General features: G+C 32.5%; 1 long non-coding RNA gene across 1 annotated transcript; it reads left to right on the top strand.

Moving 5' to 3' along the window:
• The first annotated feature begins 2,318 nt into the window (after positions 1-2,318).
• On the top strand, positions 2,319-16,632 carry LOC133203708 (uncharacterized). The gene is made up of 6 exons (XR_009723451.1): positions 2,319-2,395; positions 6,635-6,704; positions 7,088-7,230; positions 13,773-13,882; positions 14,093-14,258; positions 16,365-16,632. It is a non-coding gene; the product is annotated as an uncharacterized LOC133203708 (long non-coding RNA).
• The last annotated feature ends 109 nt before the right edge of the window (positions 16,633-16,741 follow it).

Below are 16,741 nucleotides of genomic sequence, written 5' to 3'. Positions count from 1 at the left end.
GCATGGGAGGGGGTGTCTTAGAAATGGCTCCAAATGGTGCATTTTCCAGCATTTTAGATTGAATGAATTTGTTTTTTGCCACTTGTTTTTTCAAGACCGGCCTACCCAAATTTTCAAGAATTTGAACAAAAAATTAAAAATTTGGGATTAATTTTTAACTTTCATGTATTAAAACATGAAAAATGAGACTCTTCTAAAAAATAAATAAATAAATGTAAAATCTGATAAAATTAGAAATATCGACATTTGATATATAATATCCAATTCTTTATTTTAAAATGCACGTCCAATGTGTCACATGTGAAGCTCTGAGTACCAAAATACAACTGAAGTGCAATTTCCCAACACTTAGAAAATTGGATTTTGTGTAGAAACCCTAATTACTCTTTTCAACTACTTGACAATACTATTCATATAATTTGCAGTATGAACAAATAATGATATTTCATATTGAAGAATAAATATAAATTATTTTGGGAAAATTCTAAAATTATTACTTATTCATGGAGGGGGGGGGTTATAATTTCTAACATAAATGCACCCTTTATTCTTTTTTTTTACCCACTAACTAGCGGAATGTTTGAAAAAAAAAGTCTTGAAAGTCTCGAAGAATCTACTTTCCCACTATAGTTATGTCATGAAAATATTGTATCAGAGACGTTCATAGCATAAAATATACGTCCCTGATCTGCTGATAGTATTAATTAATTTTTTTCTAAATAATAATAATCACAGTTTATTCAAGTAGTTCAATAAAGTAACATTCTATTATGGAAGAAAGAATACGATACCGTAATAACTATGTGCAGTTCAGTTGTTAGTGTATGACCTTATATCATCACTAGCTGCACGGACTATCATGATCTCTGTACTGTTGATTACTTGACTGTGTATTGTGTGTGCTCAAGCGGAAAGGGATTTCTCGTGGTGGCTGTATATTTCACCTCTTTTTGTAAAACAATGGGCTTGGATAGAGTCTCACTTATGAAAGATATTGTTAAAATGACACTTCTAAAAAAAATTTCTGGATTGGGCAGGGGTTTTTTCCCGAACCCCCAAAACCCCCCTGAATCCGCCACTGGATGCTTAATCCTCCTTGGCACGTGATCCCACCTCTGGAATTTCAGGGGGTCTGTGTTTATGCAGTGTTCAAACATTTGTATTGTTTATAATTTTTATGAAATAGATCACTGTTCATTATCTTCTCTTTTTCATTCCATATCCATACCCCGCAATCATAACTTTGACCTTTTGACTCCAAAATCAAGAGGAATCATCCTTTCCACTGGAGTAGAGACTGATCTAAAAGCCTGAATTTGAAAGCAACTAAATCATAGACACAAATTGAATTGCTGATCAATGTACATGTACCCTAAATTAAATTATAATTAGTGTCTATTGTCTGTCCCAAAATAAATACAGGGACCCAAGACTTTATCTTTAAAATAATTAAGAATTCTTTTAAACAATGTATAAGTACTGCACAACAAATGTAAATCACATAACACATAAATATGCATAAACATTTAACACATACTACAGGGTGATTGGGCTATGTGTATGTTTAAGGTGTGCAATAGAACAACTCCTATGACACGATACAATATTTTACAAGATGGTGTGTATATATCGAATAAATTATGTGATATTTTGTTAATATATTACTATATAGGTCTCTGGGTATTGCTAAGAGACCCCTAACATAGAATGAAATGCAAGTTGGGACCCATGCATGTAGTTTTCTCGTTTATTTAATTAGATGCATGCAATTTCTTCACTTTAAGAGCATATTTTATGATTAAACAAATGTCATTTCAAGCTCTACCAGAAATACTGTAATACAGTGCCCTACACTCAGTCAGTGTCAGTATGTGTACAGGGTGATAAAAAATACATTATCAATATTGCCATTTATCATGTTTATTTACCATTAATTTCAAAACTTTTTAATTCTGTATTGCATACTTATGAAAAAATCATGACGATACTATCATAAATTACTTGCAATAGGATTAATCAATAAAATAAATGAATTGTGCATTTCCGTCCTCATCACCATCTCTCTTCAGCATCGACTAATACGAGGTTCGACATGGCAATTATAAATAAATATTTATCTTTTTATTCTGTCTTCAAATGCTGTACAGCTGGTCTGAAAAAATGTGATAGACTACCAGAGGAAATAAGATCTGATTTATTAGAATTAAATGTTCTGTATTAAAAAAAAAAAACGGGTTGGCAATTTACGAAACAATAGTGGGTCGGGTTATTTAGCCAACCAAAATGGCAGTACAGGCTCCGACCGAGGACTGAGGAAGCTTAGGATGACTAATAAGAACGGTTGCGGCGAGTGTTTTGTTGTGGAAGTATTAGAAGAATGTGTAAGAAACATACGGTTAGTCGCCTAAGTTCAAATCTATCAAATTCAAAGTTTTAGTAAAGAGATATCTACAATTCTACACTTGGACGATACACTGATAAACAGTCATTTAGCTAGCACAATCACTAGTTTTAGCTACGTAGCTTGAATTACCTACATAGCTTTATTTACCTACCTGAAGTAGCTTTATTTAACTACTAAATCAAACTTATTTCTTTAATTAGGTTTTTTTCTCGAGATGTGCAGAAAATCGCACTTTCGTGCAGTGATAATTTTCAACTTTTAGCTCATCTGAAAACAATTCATCATGTTCATGAAAAAATTTCTCTTGAAAATGTGTCTTTTTCTGCGCAATTGCACTCAAAGTTATAAAAGTTTTAGGGCTATATACAACGCTCAGTTAATTTGTGACCAAACAGTTACTTCTTGAATGGATTAACAAAGAAGATCAGTTCAGGTAAACTTGATAATTGATTGGTAATTATTCAGCACAATGTGAAGTAATCATACTTATCCATGCCTTACTGCACACAAAGTGGTGTATGGTTACTCAAACAGCAGAAATACATCTGTATTCCAAAGGTCACAGACCCGTGCTTCACGACTCATGGTATTTTACCTTGCGCATGCAGTTACGTCTGTTCCTCGCATGACATATCCACACATTTGACAACCAACAAGTCATGAACATGCATGGTACACATGTATGTATAAAATAAACGATTTAATTCATAGTTTAACTTGCTGTAATCCTTGTAACAACAGTAAAGCAGTGGAGATACCAAACACTAAAACCAAAAAATATAAAAACTCATTTTTTTGTTTGCACTGCAATAGACTGGAGTCATCTGGAAGAGGAAGTAGTTGTAGATAGAATTTTCTAATTATTAAAATAATGATGTGCTTCAGACCCGGTTTAAGAGAGGTGTGGTGAGGGCTCGTCTGGAGACACAGTTAGATTATTTAACTAAATGAATTTACAAGTAGTTCATGCCCCAAAGCTATTAAAGAGTTTTAAGACCGCGTTACAACATCCTGGTGACTAAAGGCACCCTCCTCCATCACATTAAAACCCAAGAAGATTCTTATAAATTTATACTGGTACATAAACAAATTGATTGAAGAAATGCCCATGTAGAAAACGCATGGTTTTTTCTCGTCAATGTTGTAGCATTATATTGGTAGATGAAACTTGACATATTAGTATTGATAGAATACTTCCAATTACAATTACTTGTTTTTGATTTTAATCCAAAATCATTAAAGTCATGACTGTATTTGTAGACCCCTACAGTTTGGGGTATTTCGAATCCTGTGTGTACATGAGAGCAGATGAATAAAACACACATGCTGCACACTTGCTATATTTACATGTCAGATGTACACTCAATTTTTAGACAGGACCAAACTTTTACTAGTCAGTGTCGATCAGACATGCCTTATAAATGTTAAACCCTGTGTCCGAATGCATGAATATTTTTTACTTGTCTGATTCTGAACAGATTTAAAGAAATTTGTTGAACTTAATGAAGGCTAAATTAGCTATAAAATTAACTGACTTATTTAGATTTGTGTTATCATGAAGATAGAAATATTAATTGCACTCCTCCTCTCATTAGCAATATTTATCGAGGTATAACTGAGCGTTAAAGATGGAAAATTTATGCTATGCTACAAGTACATATTTTAACTTCAGTATCTTGAATTGTAGGATATCACAAAGTTTTTTTCTAGGACCCATTAGGTTCGATGTTTATAATCTACTCTGAAATGCTTAAAAATGAGTTTTTATACTACTAGTATCATTTACATTTTTGAAATACATTTTTTAATAATTTTTTTTATCATGTTTTTATCACAAATATAGTTTCACTATATATACCATGAAGAATTTACATCACATCAGAAACAGTTAATAACAAATGCCAGAAACAAATACAAAACAGACTGAAACAGTTGTAACACCCTCTTGATCATCCTCGTGTGCTTTTATGCTACATATTATAATAGCTCGGGTTCGAGATTTAATGCTGTTGGTTGCTAAGCAAATGTAAACAAAAAATGGGGCATAGTTCCAGGGCTCGACATTGTACGCTCATCCACTTGTCCAGTACATGTACCAGTAAAATTTTTCATGAACAAGTGATAATTGCTGACCACTTGTCCGATTTGACAAGGGATATTTTTCTAGGAAGAATTTTTTATAGCTGAGCATGAAAACTTAAAGAATTAAAATTTGTTGTCAACTTTTTATCGGAGGTTCAAAATGAAAACATGCCATGCATGCGGTTTGTAAATAGTTAAATGTTGATCCTGCTCATAATAATGATGGCCCTGGTTGTCAAACTTGATCAGGAACAATGTTACAGTACTATGAAACTTGTCTGAAATATCTGATGTTTTTCAGGTGTTTGTCACAATTTTAATTTTAATATTTAAAGTACCAGGAAGTTGACTACTTAGAACTACAGTAACTTTGAAACGTGTACATTTACTGAAGGAAATTTGGGTTTTTATTATCTGGCAGGAGAGCTTTAGCAAAAGACAATTTAGGCTACAAAGGATAAGCAAAAGAAGGCAAAGAAAAATTTGAAGTCATATAGTAAGCTATTTCTTGTTGTTACTATTTTTCTTTCATACATGTAATTATATAACATGATTTACATCTACTTTAGGATAGGATGATACAGTTTAGTAATTTGCAATAGATGTGTCCACTCAAAATCTCAAGAACAGACTCAATGAATGTATTATAGACTATTGTAACGTACAATATTTTTTCAAATTGTTAAATAGGTCTTTTATGAAATATTTTCATACAAGTAAAAGTTATGTTCAGACAAGTAAATTTCACAATCACTTACTTCGAGGGTAACATGCCAGAATATTTTCCCCAATTGTGTCACCCAATGTCGAATGCATATCTTGTCATTCAATTATTCAGATTTATTTTTTTTGATATATTTATATTCAAAAACATTGTTGCTTATGTAATTGCTAGTCATGAGGACCCCCTGGAGATAAGCCTATTATGGCAATAGATGGGACTGAAAAAAAAAACCCTTTGAGAAACAGATAATTGAGGTTTCAAGAATAGAGGGTAAAGTTCATAAACTCACTGAACTTGAGCACTTAGACATATCCATGGTATTTGAGAAAGAGTTTTAAAATACATAAGTAAAACTGTCATTAACAATAAATTTTATTTCTCCATCTTTTATTTTAGCGCACCTAAGCCAAAGGCTTAAGAGAGGTTTTTTGATCAAAATTTGTCCGTTGTCTGTCACTGTTGTTGTTGGAGGCAGCGACATAAACTTTTCACATTTTCATCTTTTTCTCCAGAACCACTTTGCCAATTTAAACCAAACTTGCCACAGAGCATCCTTAGGTAAAGGAAATTCAAGTTTGTTCATATGAAGGGCCACACCCTCTTTCAAGGGGAAATAATTAAGAATTGTAAATTTAATGGCATCTTTAAAAAATTTCTTCTCAAGAATCAGTGGACCAGAAAATGAAAATTCTCTGAAAGCTTCATTACTTAGTGTACATTCAGGTTTGTTTAAATCATGACCTCCCAGGATAGGACACAATGGACAATCAAATTTTTACATATTAATAAATATACATCATCATGTGTAGTAAAAAAAAAAAGTAGAACAGCAAGGCCATAGTGACTCGGTGAGCATTGTTGCCCATGGCCACTTGTTCTTTTTACAGGCATTTTTTACTTTGACAAATTGCACTTTAATAATATAATTATAAGCTTATATTGGATAATATTTTATTAACCATAACATTGTTAATCAAACTTTGATGAAACTGTGAAATTAACTTGTCAAATGACTAGAAATTTCTTACTGAATCTAGATATGGATATACAGTTCTACAACATTTAAAATTTTACTGTGGCTCAGCACACATAAACAAAAATTTTTGGAGATCAATAACATTTTGTCGAAATCAAAGACAAAACCAAATGCTTGGGTATTTATTTACAAAGTTTGATTTGTTAATTTTTTACCATATGAATAATTTACCCTTTCTTTCCAGTAGACCCTTGCTTAGCTTAGAGCCAGGAATAGCAAATCAAAATGAACTTAGTCAGTTGTTGTTCTTTGTAGAAAGGGACAATTTCTTTTCAGGTTTTCTTTTTCGGTTTCTCATTTTCGGCCTACAGTATTTATTTTTGACTCAAATATTAGGAATATTATACTTGTGGGCAATCAATGAATTTAAGGAATACTCTTTTTTTAGGTGTTCATGATGCAACTTCCTGGATGGTGTGTAAACTGTTTATCAGCATGTGAAATCCACATGATTGAAGGTATCTTACCTATCAATAATATCAATTTTCTGTATTAAAAGCTGCATATGGAATATATTTTATTTCTGATCTCAAATTTTGTCCAAGCATCATTCATTTTTTCTTCATCTTTTATCTAGTGAGGGTCATATTAATTGATTAATTTAATTGCAAGGATGTGTCAATCAAACGCATCCCGAAATTCATAGTTTCAATAATTTACAGATAAAATAAGTTTTTTATTATAAGTTTTTTATAATATTTATATGTGAAATGCTATAGCCACATATATGTCATGATATAATACAGGCAATTTGAGAAAATATTTCAAAATGTCGAATCTGTGTCTATATGTCCCTTTAAGAGTAACAGGTAATTTCACTTTTGAATTTTTCTTATTTCAGGAGAAGTCTCCCTTGTTAAAGATCAGCAACAGCAGATAAACAATGCATGATGCAATCTGCTCACTAAAAAGATTACACCAATACATCCCATGCATGTATTTCTACCTATCACCTATGTAACCTTTGTCATGCTCTTCAGAGAGGTAAGAAAACAAAATTATGAAAAAATTTTTGGTAAAAGCAACACGTAGAGGGCTCTAAATTCGCTCTTGAGTACATCTGGGAGGACAAATAAAGAATTCTGTAGACACGTTTTTTTCTTAGATTTCTTTATGTGTATTTGAAGTTTTGACTCTAAATAGGACAAAAAAATGTTTGAATAGATAATCAAGTCAAAAATAAATATTTTATTAATGTTTGAAATATGTGTCACGTAACACATGACAGACATATAACGTAACATGACAGACGTATGATAAAACGTGACATGATTAAACTACATTTCTGATGCTTAGCAATACAAATAATCTGTAAAAAATAAAATTAAACAATTCCTTAAACAATGCCAAAATTTTTTTCACTCTTACGTAGAAGAAAAAAGATTTTTAAGCTACTTTTGATGCACAAACTGATGATCGTAACACTGACAGACTCCTTTACTTAATCAGCCAAATAAACCATAAACTTTCATTATTTTATCAAAAAGATAATGTTGCCGTAAGAAATGGACATTATTCAAATTTTGATTCCTTATAGATTTTAAATTTGAATTTTTAAAAAATAAATTTCTGCTATACGCTTTGTAACATACAAAATTTCCACCATGTCTGTCATGTTACGATATTTCTTGAGCAATACTTGTTTGAAACGAGCCAATAAAATTTATCATTCAAAGCTTATCTTTTATTCTTGTAAATTATAATACACAAGACATTATTATTTATGAAAATACTAATGAAATTTAAAAAAATAAATTATTTCATATAGATGAAACCTATATCGTAACATGTACGGATGCACGTAACCCTGACAGACTCGTTTTTAAAACTGCAAGAAAACAACTACAAAATTGTATTGTTTAAGTTATAAAGACAAATTTTGCCTTATGATACACTAATATTCTTAAATAAAAATACTTTTTGGTTTAATTCACTGAACGTATAAATCTGAATGCACCCGTTTGATTCACGTAACATGAACAGACATTCGTTTTGTCCGTCACCGTTACGATAGCATTCAGGCAATGTCTGTCAATCAGTGCGTTATGTAAGAAATGTCAAATTTTAAGTGTTTATGTAGTGATGAAGAGCGTGCAAGTTCATATTTAAAAAAAAAAAAAATCCAAAATACACCTACCAGCTGACAATATTTGATGATATGTGTTTAAAATCTAGGATAAAGACAACTTATATTTTCATGAACGTAACATACTTTGTGTAACGTAACACTTGACAGACAAACGTTCGTGGCTTCTCGGGCTCTCTCTGTAGCTCTTCTTATCGAAATGTAAACACATTTGCATAGAACACTGGAGAAAATTTAAATATTCATAACCTTTAAGTCAAATGTATAAGAAGAAGCATCTCCGAGCTCCATTCTTTAAATAGAACGTAACGCCCACTTGCCATGACAGACACAGGAAGCATCCCACAGATTTGTTAATTTCTAAGCACACGTGCTTTTCTGTTGAATCTGCGATCACTTAATTGATAAACAGGTAAATTTTCTATCAGTAGACAAGAAAGATAAAACAGTTTGCATAAACAATGGCCCATTTTATAACAATGTACCCGGTGTATTGAGTCTGACAGATGTTACGTTCAAAATATGAGAAGAAATAAATTCCTATTTTTCTTTTATTTTAGATATAATGTGCATTAAAATACTTTTGTATGTTAATTTTATCCTTCCTAAACAGTAGTGAATGAAGATATTCTGTGTACAAGGTATTATCGCCGTATATTTGACTTTTATTTTGACATGGTTGAAAATGTCCCCCTACACATGCGTAATTCCAGTGAAATTATCAAATTCATTTCAAGAAAAAAAAGTAAGTTGATGAAAAAATCTGCTTATTTTATCTTTTTTATATATTTGCAATATACTTTTCAATATAAAACATTTCTTATTTCAATTTTTTAAATAATTTATTTTATATTCCTCTTGTTAAAATCATAGGTCAAGATGTACTCAAGAGCGAATTTAGAGCCAGAGAGAGATCACTTTACATGGTGTCTGTCTGTCTGTCATACCCTAGATCCTGAGAACTGTAAGAGGAATGGATTTGATAACTTTGCACTTGCATTGCTTGGCACTTTGGCTTTTGTAAAATACCATATACAGTCAAACTCGTTTACATTGAAATTTAAGGGACCTTGAGATTTATTTCAGATTAACCGAATTTCATTATATCTGTGTGCTATGAATTACATAAAAAATGTAGATACAGTTGAACTTCATTATCTGGAACACTGATATCTCGAATACCATGGATATGTCAAAGTGATTTGCTGTCCCAACCACTTATTCTTTAAATATTTTACCCTCGATATCTCGAATCCTCAGATATCTCGGAAGTTTTTTCTCGGTCCCTTCAAGTTCGAGGTAACGAGGCTTGACTGTACAGTAAAAAAAAAATATACATGTGAGAATTCATATTTTTTACATAACATTACATGCAGTGTTTCAGAAATGTACTTATCTCTATTTTTCAAAAAAGTCCTAAATTTTTTTTACCGTTTTATTTTTTTATTTATTTATTTTTTTTTTTTGATTTGTGTTAGAAAACTATCAAGACTATTTATACACGAAAAAAGTATTGCTTTATAAAATATCGAAATATTTTGGTCAATACACAGCCCTATTCTCCACACACCAATTTACACATGACACCCCTGCGTATTTTATCCATGTCAGTCTTAATGCCGTAGTTAGAAAATAAAAATGGTGACTAATATGTTCTGGTGAGAAATGCTCAATGATTATTGTTTTATCTATACAACACATAATTAAATTTGTACAGGTCCACCAACATCAAATCACCTTTGAAAAATTAACACGTGCTAGACTCCGTATATAGTCAGTCACCTGAGTCCACGCGTCGCAATTGGCAACTTCAATGTACCCGTTATCAAAACTGCTATAAGCTTTGTGTTCAGCAGACCCCAAAATCACTTCAAATTAACAGAGTATTTCAAGTTAACCGATTTCAATCTAAACGAGTATTTATTGCAAAGAAACTGTACCAGCATTTTAGGAGAAACCAAATTCATTTCAAACAAACCGATTTTTCAAGCAAAGAGAGTTCAATGCAAGTGAGTTTGTTACATTACAATTCAGTTGACCTTGACCTTTGACTTTATAAAATCACTCTGGCAGTTGATTGAATTATTATTATTATTATTTTTTTTTTTTTATGATTTTGAGAGGCAGGATTTTGATAATTAGCATTTATATCACATGTTACTGTATATGAGCTCATGACACTTTACTTTGAAACTGTATGCAATATTACCACACAAACTGAAATTTAAATACAATGAAAAGACATCAGGATGGGTATACCAAAAGTATCGTTATAGACTGAAGAGAGACTGAAATCTCTTTTGAAAGATATCTGGGATAAAGATATATTTATTAAAAATAATTATTTTAATTATACCCCCACTCCGAAGGAGAGGGGGGTATACTGTTTTACCCTTGCGTGTCTGTCTTTCTGTGTGTCTGTCTGTCCATAACAAATATTTCGTCACAGTTTTCTCAGCAACTACTCATCGCAGATGCTTGAAATTTTAGCACACACTTTGTTTAGGCATGCCATATGGTAGGATTTATATTTGTACGAATCCGATGTCAACTTCCTGTTTATCCGTGCATCTGTCCGTACCATACATAACAAATTTTGGTCGCATTTTTCCCAGCAACTACTGATTGCAGATGCTTGAAATTTTAGCACATTCTTTGTTTAGGCATGCCATATGGTAGGATTCATTTTTGTAGGAATCCGATGTCAACTTCCTGTTTATCCGTGTGTCTGTCCGTACCATACATAACAAATTTTGGTCCCAATTTTCTCAGCAACTACTGATTGCAGATGCTTGAAATTTTAGCAATTCTTTGTTTAGGCATGTCATATTGTGGGATTCATTTTTGTACGAATCCGATGTCAACTTCTTGTTCACCCTTGTGTCTGTCCATAACTGAACTTGTGTATATTCACATCAGAATGTATATTCACATCAAAGCGGGGGTATTACTAGTGAACATTGGCTCACAGACTTCTTGTTAATTTCAATTTTATAATTCACCTTAGCTTTGAAGGGTGGGGAATCATATATTTATTGTCAGATTTTATATGATAAATGCTATTCTGCATTGGTCTTACTATTTGTGAATTTTTTTTTCTTTACTATATTAGGGCTATTTTGAAATTAATGAGACATTTACTTTTACTCCATAAAAGAAAGACATAAATTCATGAAAATTTGTCAACATTTTAACAAGAACAAATAAAACAGCTATGCAAAATTTCTAATTGGTAGGATAATTAGACATGTCCCATTGGAATTATAAACTTGCATATGTCTATTGACCTAAAGCAGCATTGCTTCTTCATTTTCATCTCATGCCAGCCATAGATCTTTACCATGTTGAGACAGTCTGGAAGCTTTAATGCTTCTTTCTCTGTCATCACAGAAACTACTCAACTGATTGAGATGAAACCTCTTTAGGGTTAACAGGTATGTTGTGTAGATGTGCAGAAGGAAGGTCATTTTCCCCACACTTAGATGCACATGCGTGTGCGTGCAAGGAGTGAAATGACTGAAGCAATTGAAACACCATTAACCTTCCTGTTTTTTAATGATATGCTTTGAACTTCATTGTATAGACTTATATTAGTGGTGTAGACAAGAAGAGGTGGTTGAATTAGCAAGAAAGCATGTGCATGCATGTGTGCTTTGCTCTGTTTGACTGACACAAAAAATCTCAATAACCTTTGTGTTTTTTTATGAAATGCTTTGAAATTTAAAACATAGTCATACACAACAAGGCTCTACATTTTGATATAATATATGAGATATTGTGAAAACATGCTCATGCAAGTGTGCTGCAATTTGAGTGGCTTAAACTTAAAATGGCTGTTACAGTAGTAACTTTCTTAGTTTTTAACAAAACTGGATGGAATTTAGAATATAGATAGGTTTAATGGGTTCCTACATTGTGCTACTATGAAAATTGAATGCAAGAACAGGGATTCTGATTGGCTAATACTTATATGGCTGTATCTCTCATAGTTTTCAATGAAAATCTTTAGATTTCTTACATAGCTATTTATTGAGAGTTTCTTCACGAGGAAGAAATATGAAATATTTAGAAAATATGGGCATGTGCATGCGCTAGAGGTGTAACGATACAGCAATACATCGATCGTATTGATTGCAAGGGCTGACGATACGCGTATTACCATGTATGTATTGTGATACAGTAGAAGATAATTTTCATTGTTTTGTTTGTAACTTCTACATTCAACCTAACAAATTTTAATGTTTTAAAATGGCTGAAAAAAGGTAGCAAAGAAAAAATACAATATCAAGACTATAAATCCACCTTTTATTAACTTTGATAAGGGTTATCAAGATATTCTTTGTATATTTTCTATAACTGTGGAGTTAGCAAAGAATTATATGTTAAAATAAAGCTTAATTCAATTGGTGACAGCTGTATTATGGTACATGTTGTATATCACATGACCGTATCATGATATGTATTATATCGTTAGGTAGTTTGCAATACTCAGGCCTAGCATGCGCTGAAATCCAATTGGCTAATACTCAAAGAACTATACCAGTGTTGTTTTTCGAATAAATACTAATGAAAATAAAGTATAGATTTATTAAACAAAAGAATTGCATAATGAAATGAATCCTGTAATGAATGGGGCCCATAAGAGAATGGGGAAGTGTTTGGGGAACATCTGAAACAGTTCCCGTTACAGTTAGCACTAGTTGTTATTGTTTTAGAAGATCTTTTAGTCTGGAAAAGAGTTCTCCACAGAGCTATGTAAAATTCTAGGTATGCTTGCTGTGTCGCGTTGATGTCAAAATCTATTTTATTGATGTAATCAGATATCTATACCAAGCTTAGATTTTTTTATGATCTCCATATTTCTGATTGAAATTCTAAGAAGCTTGCACAAAATGAATTGAAATGAAATTGAAAAAATAAATACTTATATATAATTTGAATTATTTTCGCTCTTGCTGTATATGGGTCCACTGTGAGTTTGAACATAGGTATAACATATTTCAATATATGATTTCGTGACGGCACCGGGTACCCCTTCTATTTACCCATTAATATACCATTGAAAAGAAGAAATAAAATATTTGTAAAATATTTGTTGCTTTTATTAATTCTTAGTGTTTGTCAAACATATATGCCATTTTTCACCAAAAGGCATTACTTGGAAAGAAAAATAAACACTATGTACTAATAATCTCTTAACAGCCTTCATAATGCTTGTATCAAATAATATTTGACCACCCTTAGATTTTCTTTTAATCTTAAATAATGATGCTGTTCATCAGGCGACACATGTGTTCCTTGGAACACTCTTTTAATTTTAGCTAGCAAGATTATTTGGACTTAAAAGTCAAGTTAATAATCTTCTAACAAATATTTTCTTCTGTCATGTTTAATTCATAGTCACTAGGCAACACTGAAATTTCTACTCATTGCTTTTCAGTCATTGACAGGAAAAGGAATTACTGGTAAGTTGACAGGACTTTCCACACTGTTTCTGGTAGCAGCTTCTGATTGAATTGATGGTAGAAGACATGGCCCACTTAATCAAAGGTAAATCTCATGGAATAGTGCTAATAGTACTGATATTTTTTTATTCTGTTTTGCATTGAAGCTTTAGGTCAAGGGCAAATTTTCGTTGTGTGGATTCTTTTATTCTTCTCAGAAATGTGTGGCTGCTAATTGAGCCATAGCTGTCTGTTTGAGAATCAAAGAATTGCAGCAAGTCTTTTAGGTTTTTAATGAAATTTCCTTGTTTTTCAGATAATCCGTATAGAGTGGCACCTTAACCATCACTGGTGAAATAGAAGATGACTAGTGGATGGTCATCACTTTGCAGCTCACTTTCACTTTCTGCAGCCCATCTCTTCTCATCCACAAGCATTGTCTTTGGAGGAATGGTGACAGTGCAGTCCTCATGGCTGGGCAGGTAACTTCCTTTCCTTTATTTCTCAGCTTTCACCTTTCTTACAAAATTTATTTCCATAGAACACTGCTACAATATTCTTCCTCTAAGAACACAGTATATGTCACTTGGGTAGCAGCTTAGAATTGGGTTTTCCCAATGGCACTGAAGGTAGCATTTTTGTATTGAGCATCTCCTTCCACTCTGATACTTGTATCAGGAGTCCCCATTTTTCAATTAGATCCTGAATGTTCTGTCTTATATTCATCATGCTGGTCTTCTACCCCCACAATAAAGGTTGGGGGAATATATAAGAATCACCTTGTCAGTCTATCGGTGCCAACTTGTTGGTCATTGGAAGCTCAAACTTAATTGGTACAAAGAATGTTTATGACCTGTTGGTGTGTCAAGATCTTGACCCAAGGTCATTCCAGCTAGTTCAACAGGGTTTGACACTAAGGCATGTTTGACCCAGTCTAGTAAACGAGTGGTCTAGTCGTGTAAAAGACCAGTAGGTCGTATTGATAAAATAACTGTTGAACCCCCATTTCAGCCTTCAAATAAATAATCTAAAAACTTTTAAAGAAAGGACAAGGTATGGTAATGGCCGAATCTGGCCCCTTATTTGATGTAAAAATCAGAACACAGTTAAAATTGTGATAGTTTGTAGGTAAGAATTAAAAATAATGCTTGTTTTAAAACCAGCACTAATTTTGATTCAAAGCTTACACGGAGGCCACAAGAGGGTTTAAAAGTAGGTTATTTTCCAGAATTTCCTCAATTCTGGTTGCATTTCATCAAATTTGAGATACTTTTCACTTTGGGAAATATAGAGAACAAGGCTGCCTATCTGAGATTTTTATACATAAGATGCATCTGATACTAGTGTATGAAATATATAAATTTGGTAGATAGGCAAGCTTGTGCTCTATGTTTTCTGAACCAAAATGTGCTGTAAAACCAATGAAAATTTGCATAAAATGAGAAAATTCAGAAACTGACATATTTCCTGACCTTCCCGTGGCCTCTGTGTATCCCATAACTTAGAAACAATACTCAATTTATGGCAGGGGTGACATCAGGTTTTTAACCGAAAAACTATTGCAACATTCTAAAAGATACCCCAAACCAGGGGCCAAAATGGGATCTTAGCCTATCTTATCCTTTCTTATATGTTAGATTGTAAACAGTCATTGCTGTGTAAAGAAAAAATCCCCACATGACCCAATCACTATTTTTAGCAAAGAGCTGTTATTAACAAGTCGAGGTCAAAACTACTTTTGTTCAGTATAGTGTTTCAATATGATGTAAATAGTTATGTTTAGTATAGTTTTAAACTAATTTAATAATATTAACGATAATTATTTCATGAAAGTGTGTTGAATCTTTAAGGCTTATATTGTTCAAATGTCCTGATGAACCCAACTTGATTGGCAGGATCCCATCAAACAGTCTGTCAAAATTCAAGGTCACTGACAGAAAAGATATAAACTTCTTATCCAGGATATCAGTTTGCAATGGAGAATCATTGAGGCTCATTCTTGGTACAAAGATTATTGAAGACCTGAGAGTGTGTCATGACCTTGGCCCATGGCAATTCTGGCAAGTTCAAGGTCACTGGCTTAAAAAGGTATAAAACACTTGTGTAGGCTGTAACTTTGCAATGGAGAATCATTGGAAGCTCTTACTTGCTACAAAGATTGTTTATGACCTGTAAGTTTGTCTTGACTTTGACCAAGGTCATTCTGGCAAGTTCAAGGCCACTGGCATATAAGAGATAACATTCTTGTCCAGTCAATAACTTTGTTACTGAGCTTTAATTTGCTACAAAATTTTTTTTTGACCTGAGGGTCAATGTGACATGTTCAAGGTCTCTGGCAGAAAAAAATGTAAGTCTATTATTTTGTATTAATGGAGAAAAATTGGATGTCCATATTTCACTCTTAGATTACTCATGTCCAAAGATCTGTCATTTTTTAACCAAAGTCATTTTGGTAAGTTCAAGGTCACATTTACACAATTCTAAATAAAAGAATTGCAGCAGGGTTATAACCTTATTATTTTGTGAGATGACTCACAGCACCTTTAGCTGAAATAAGTGATGTGATAATTTTTCTCACTTTGTTTCAGGTCTACTGCATGTTGACAGCTGATACTTGTTCTCTATTTGCTCTTAGAGGCCTACTACACAACTGTACTTGTGCTGGCTTCTATGATGTTAATTTCCTTTACCTGCACTGCGTTAAACTTGATCAATTCTGTTACTGTCGCTCACCAACAGATGAAAATAAGATTTAGCTGATCCTGCCAACATTGTGACATAAGCGGTCCAATGTCCAATATCTCACTCTGCAGTCAAACATCATTTTTTTTAATGTACGCTCAGTAAAACATTGGAAATGTTAGACTTTTTTAGTATTGATTTATATAGTTAAATATTTTTAAAGTAATAACAATTCTTTTTATTGATGTATGTTTAAGTATGCAAAAATGAACATTGATGATAT

This window comes from Saccostrea echinata, unplaced genomic scaffold (assembly GCF_033153115.1).
Source record: "Saccostrea echinata isolate AGI-Se365-2 ecotype Australia unplaced genomic scaffold, CSIRO_AGI_Sech_v1 ptg000051l, whole genome shotgun sequence".
Lineage (NCBI taxonomy): Eukaryota > Metazoa > Mollusca > Bivalvia > Ostreida > Ostreidae > Saccostrea > Saccostrea echinata.
Note: the sequence above shows the minus strand (reverse complement) of the source record. Positions and strands in the feature narration are given on the sequence as shown.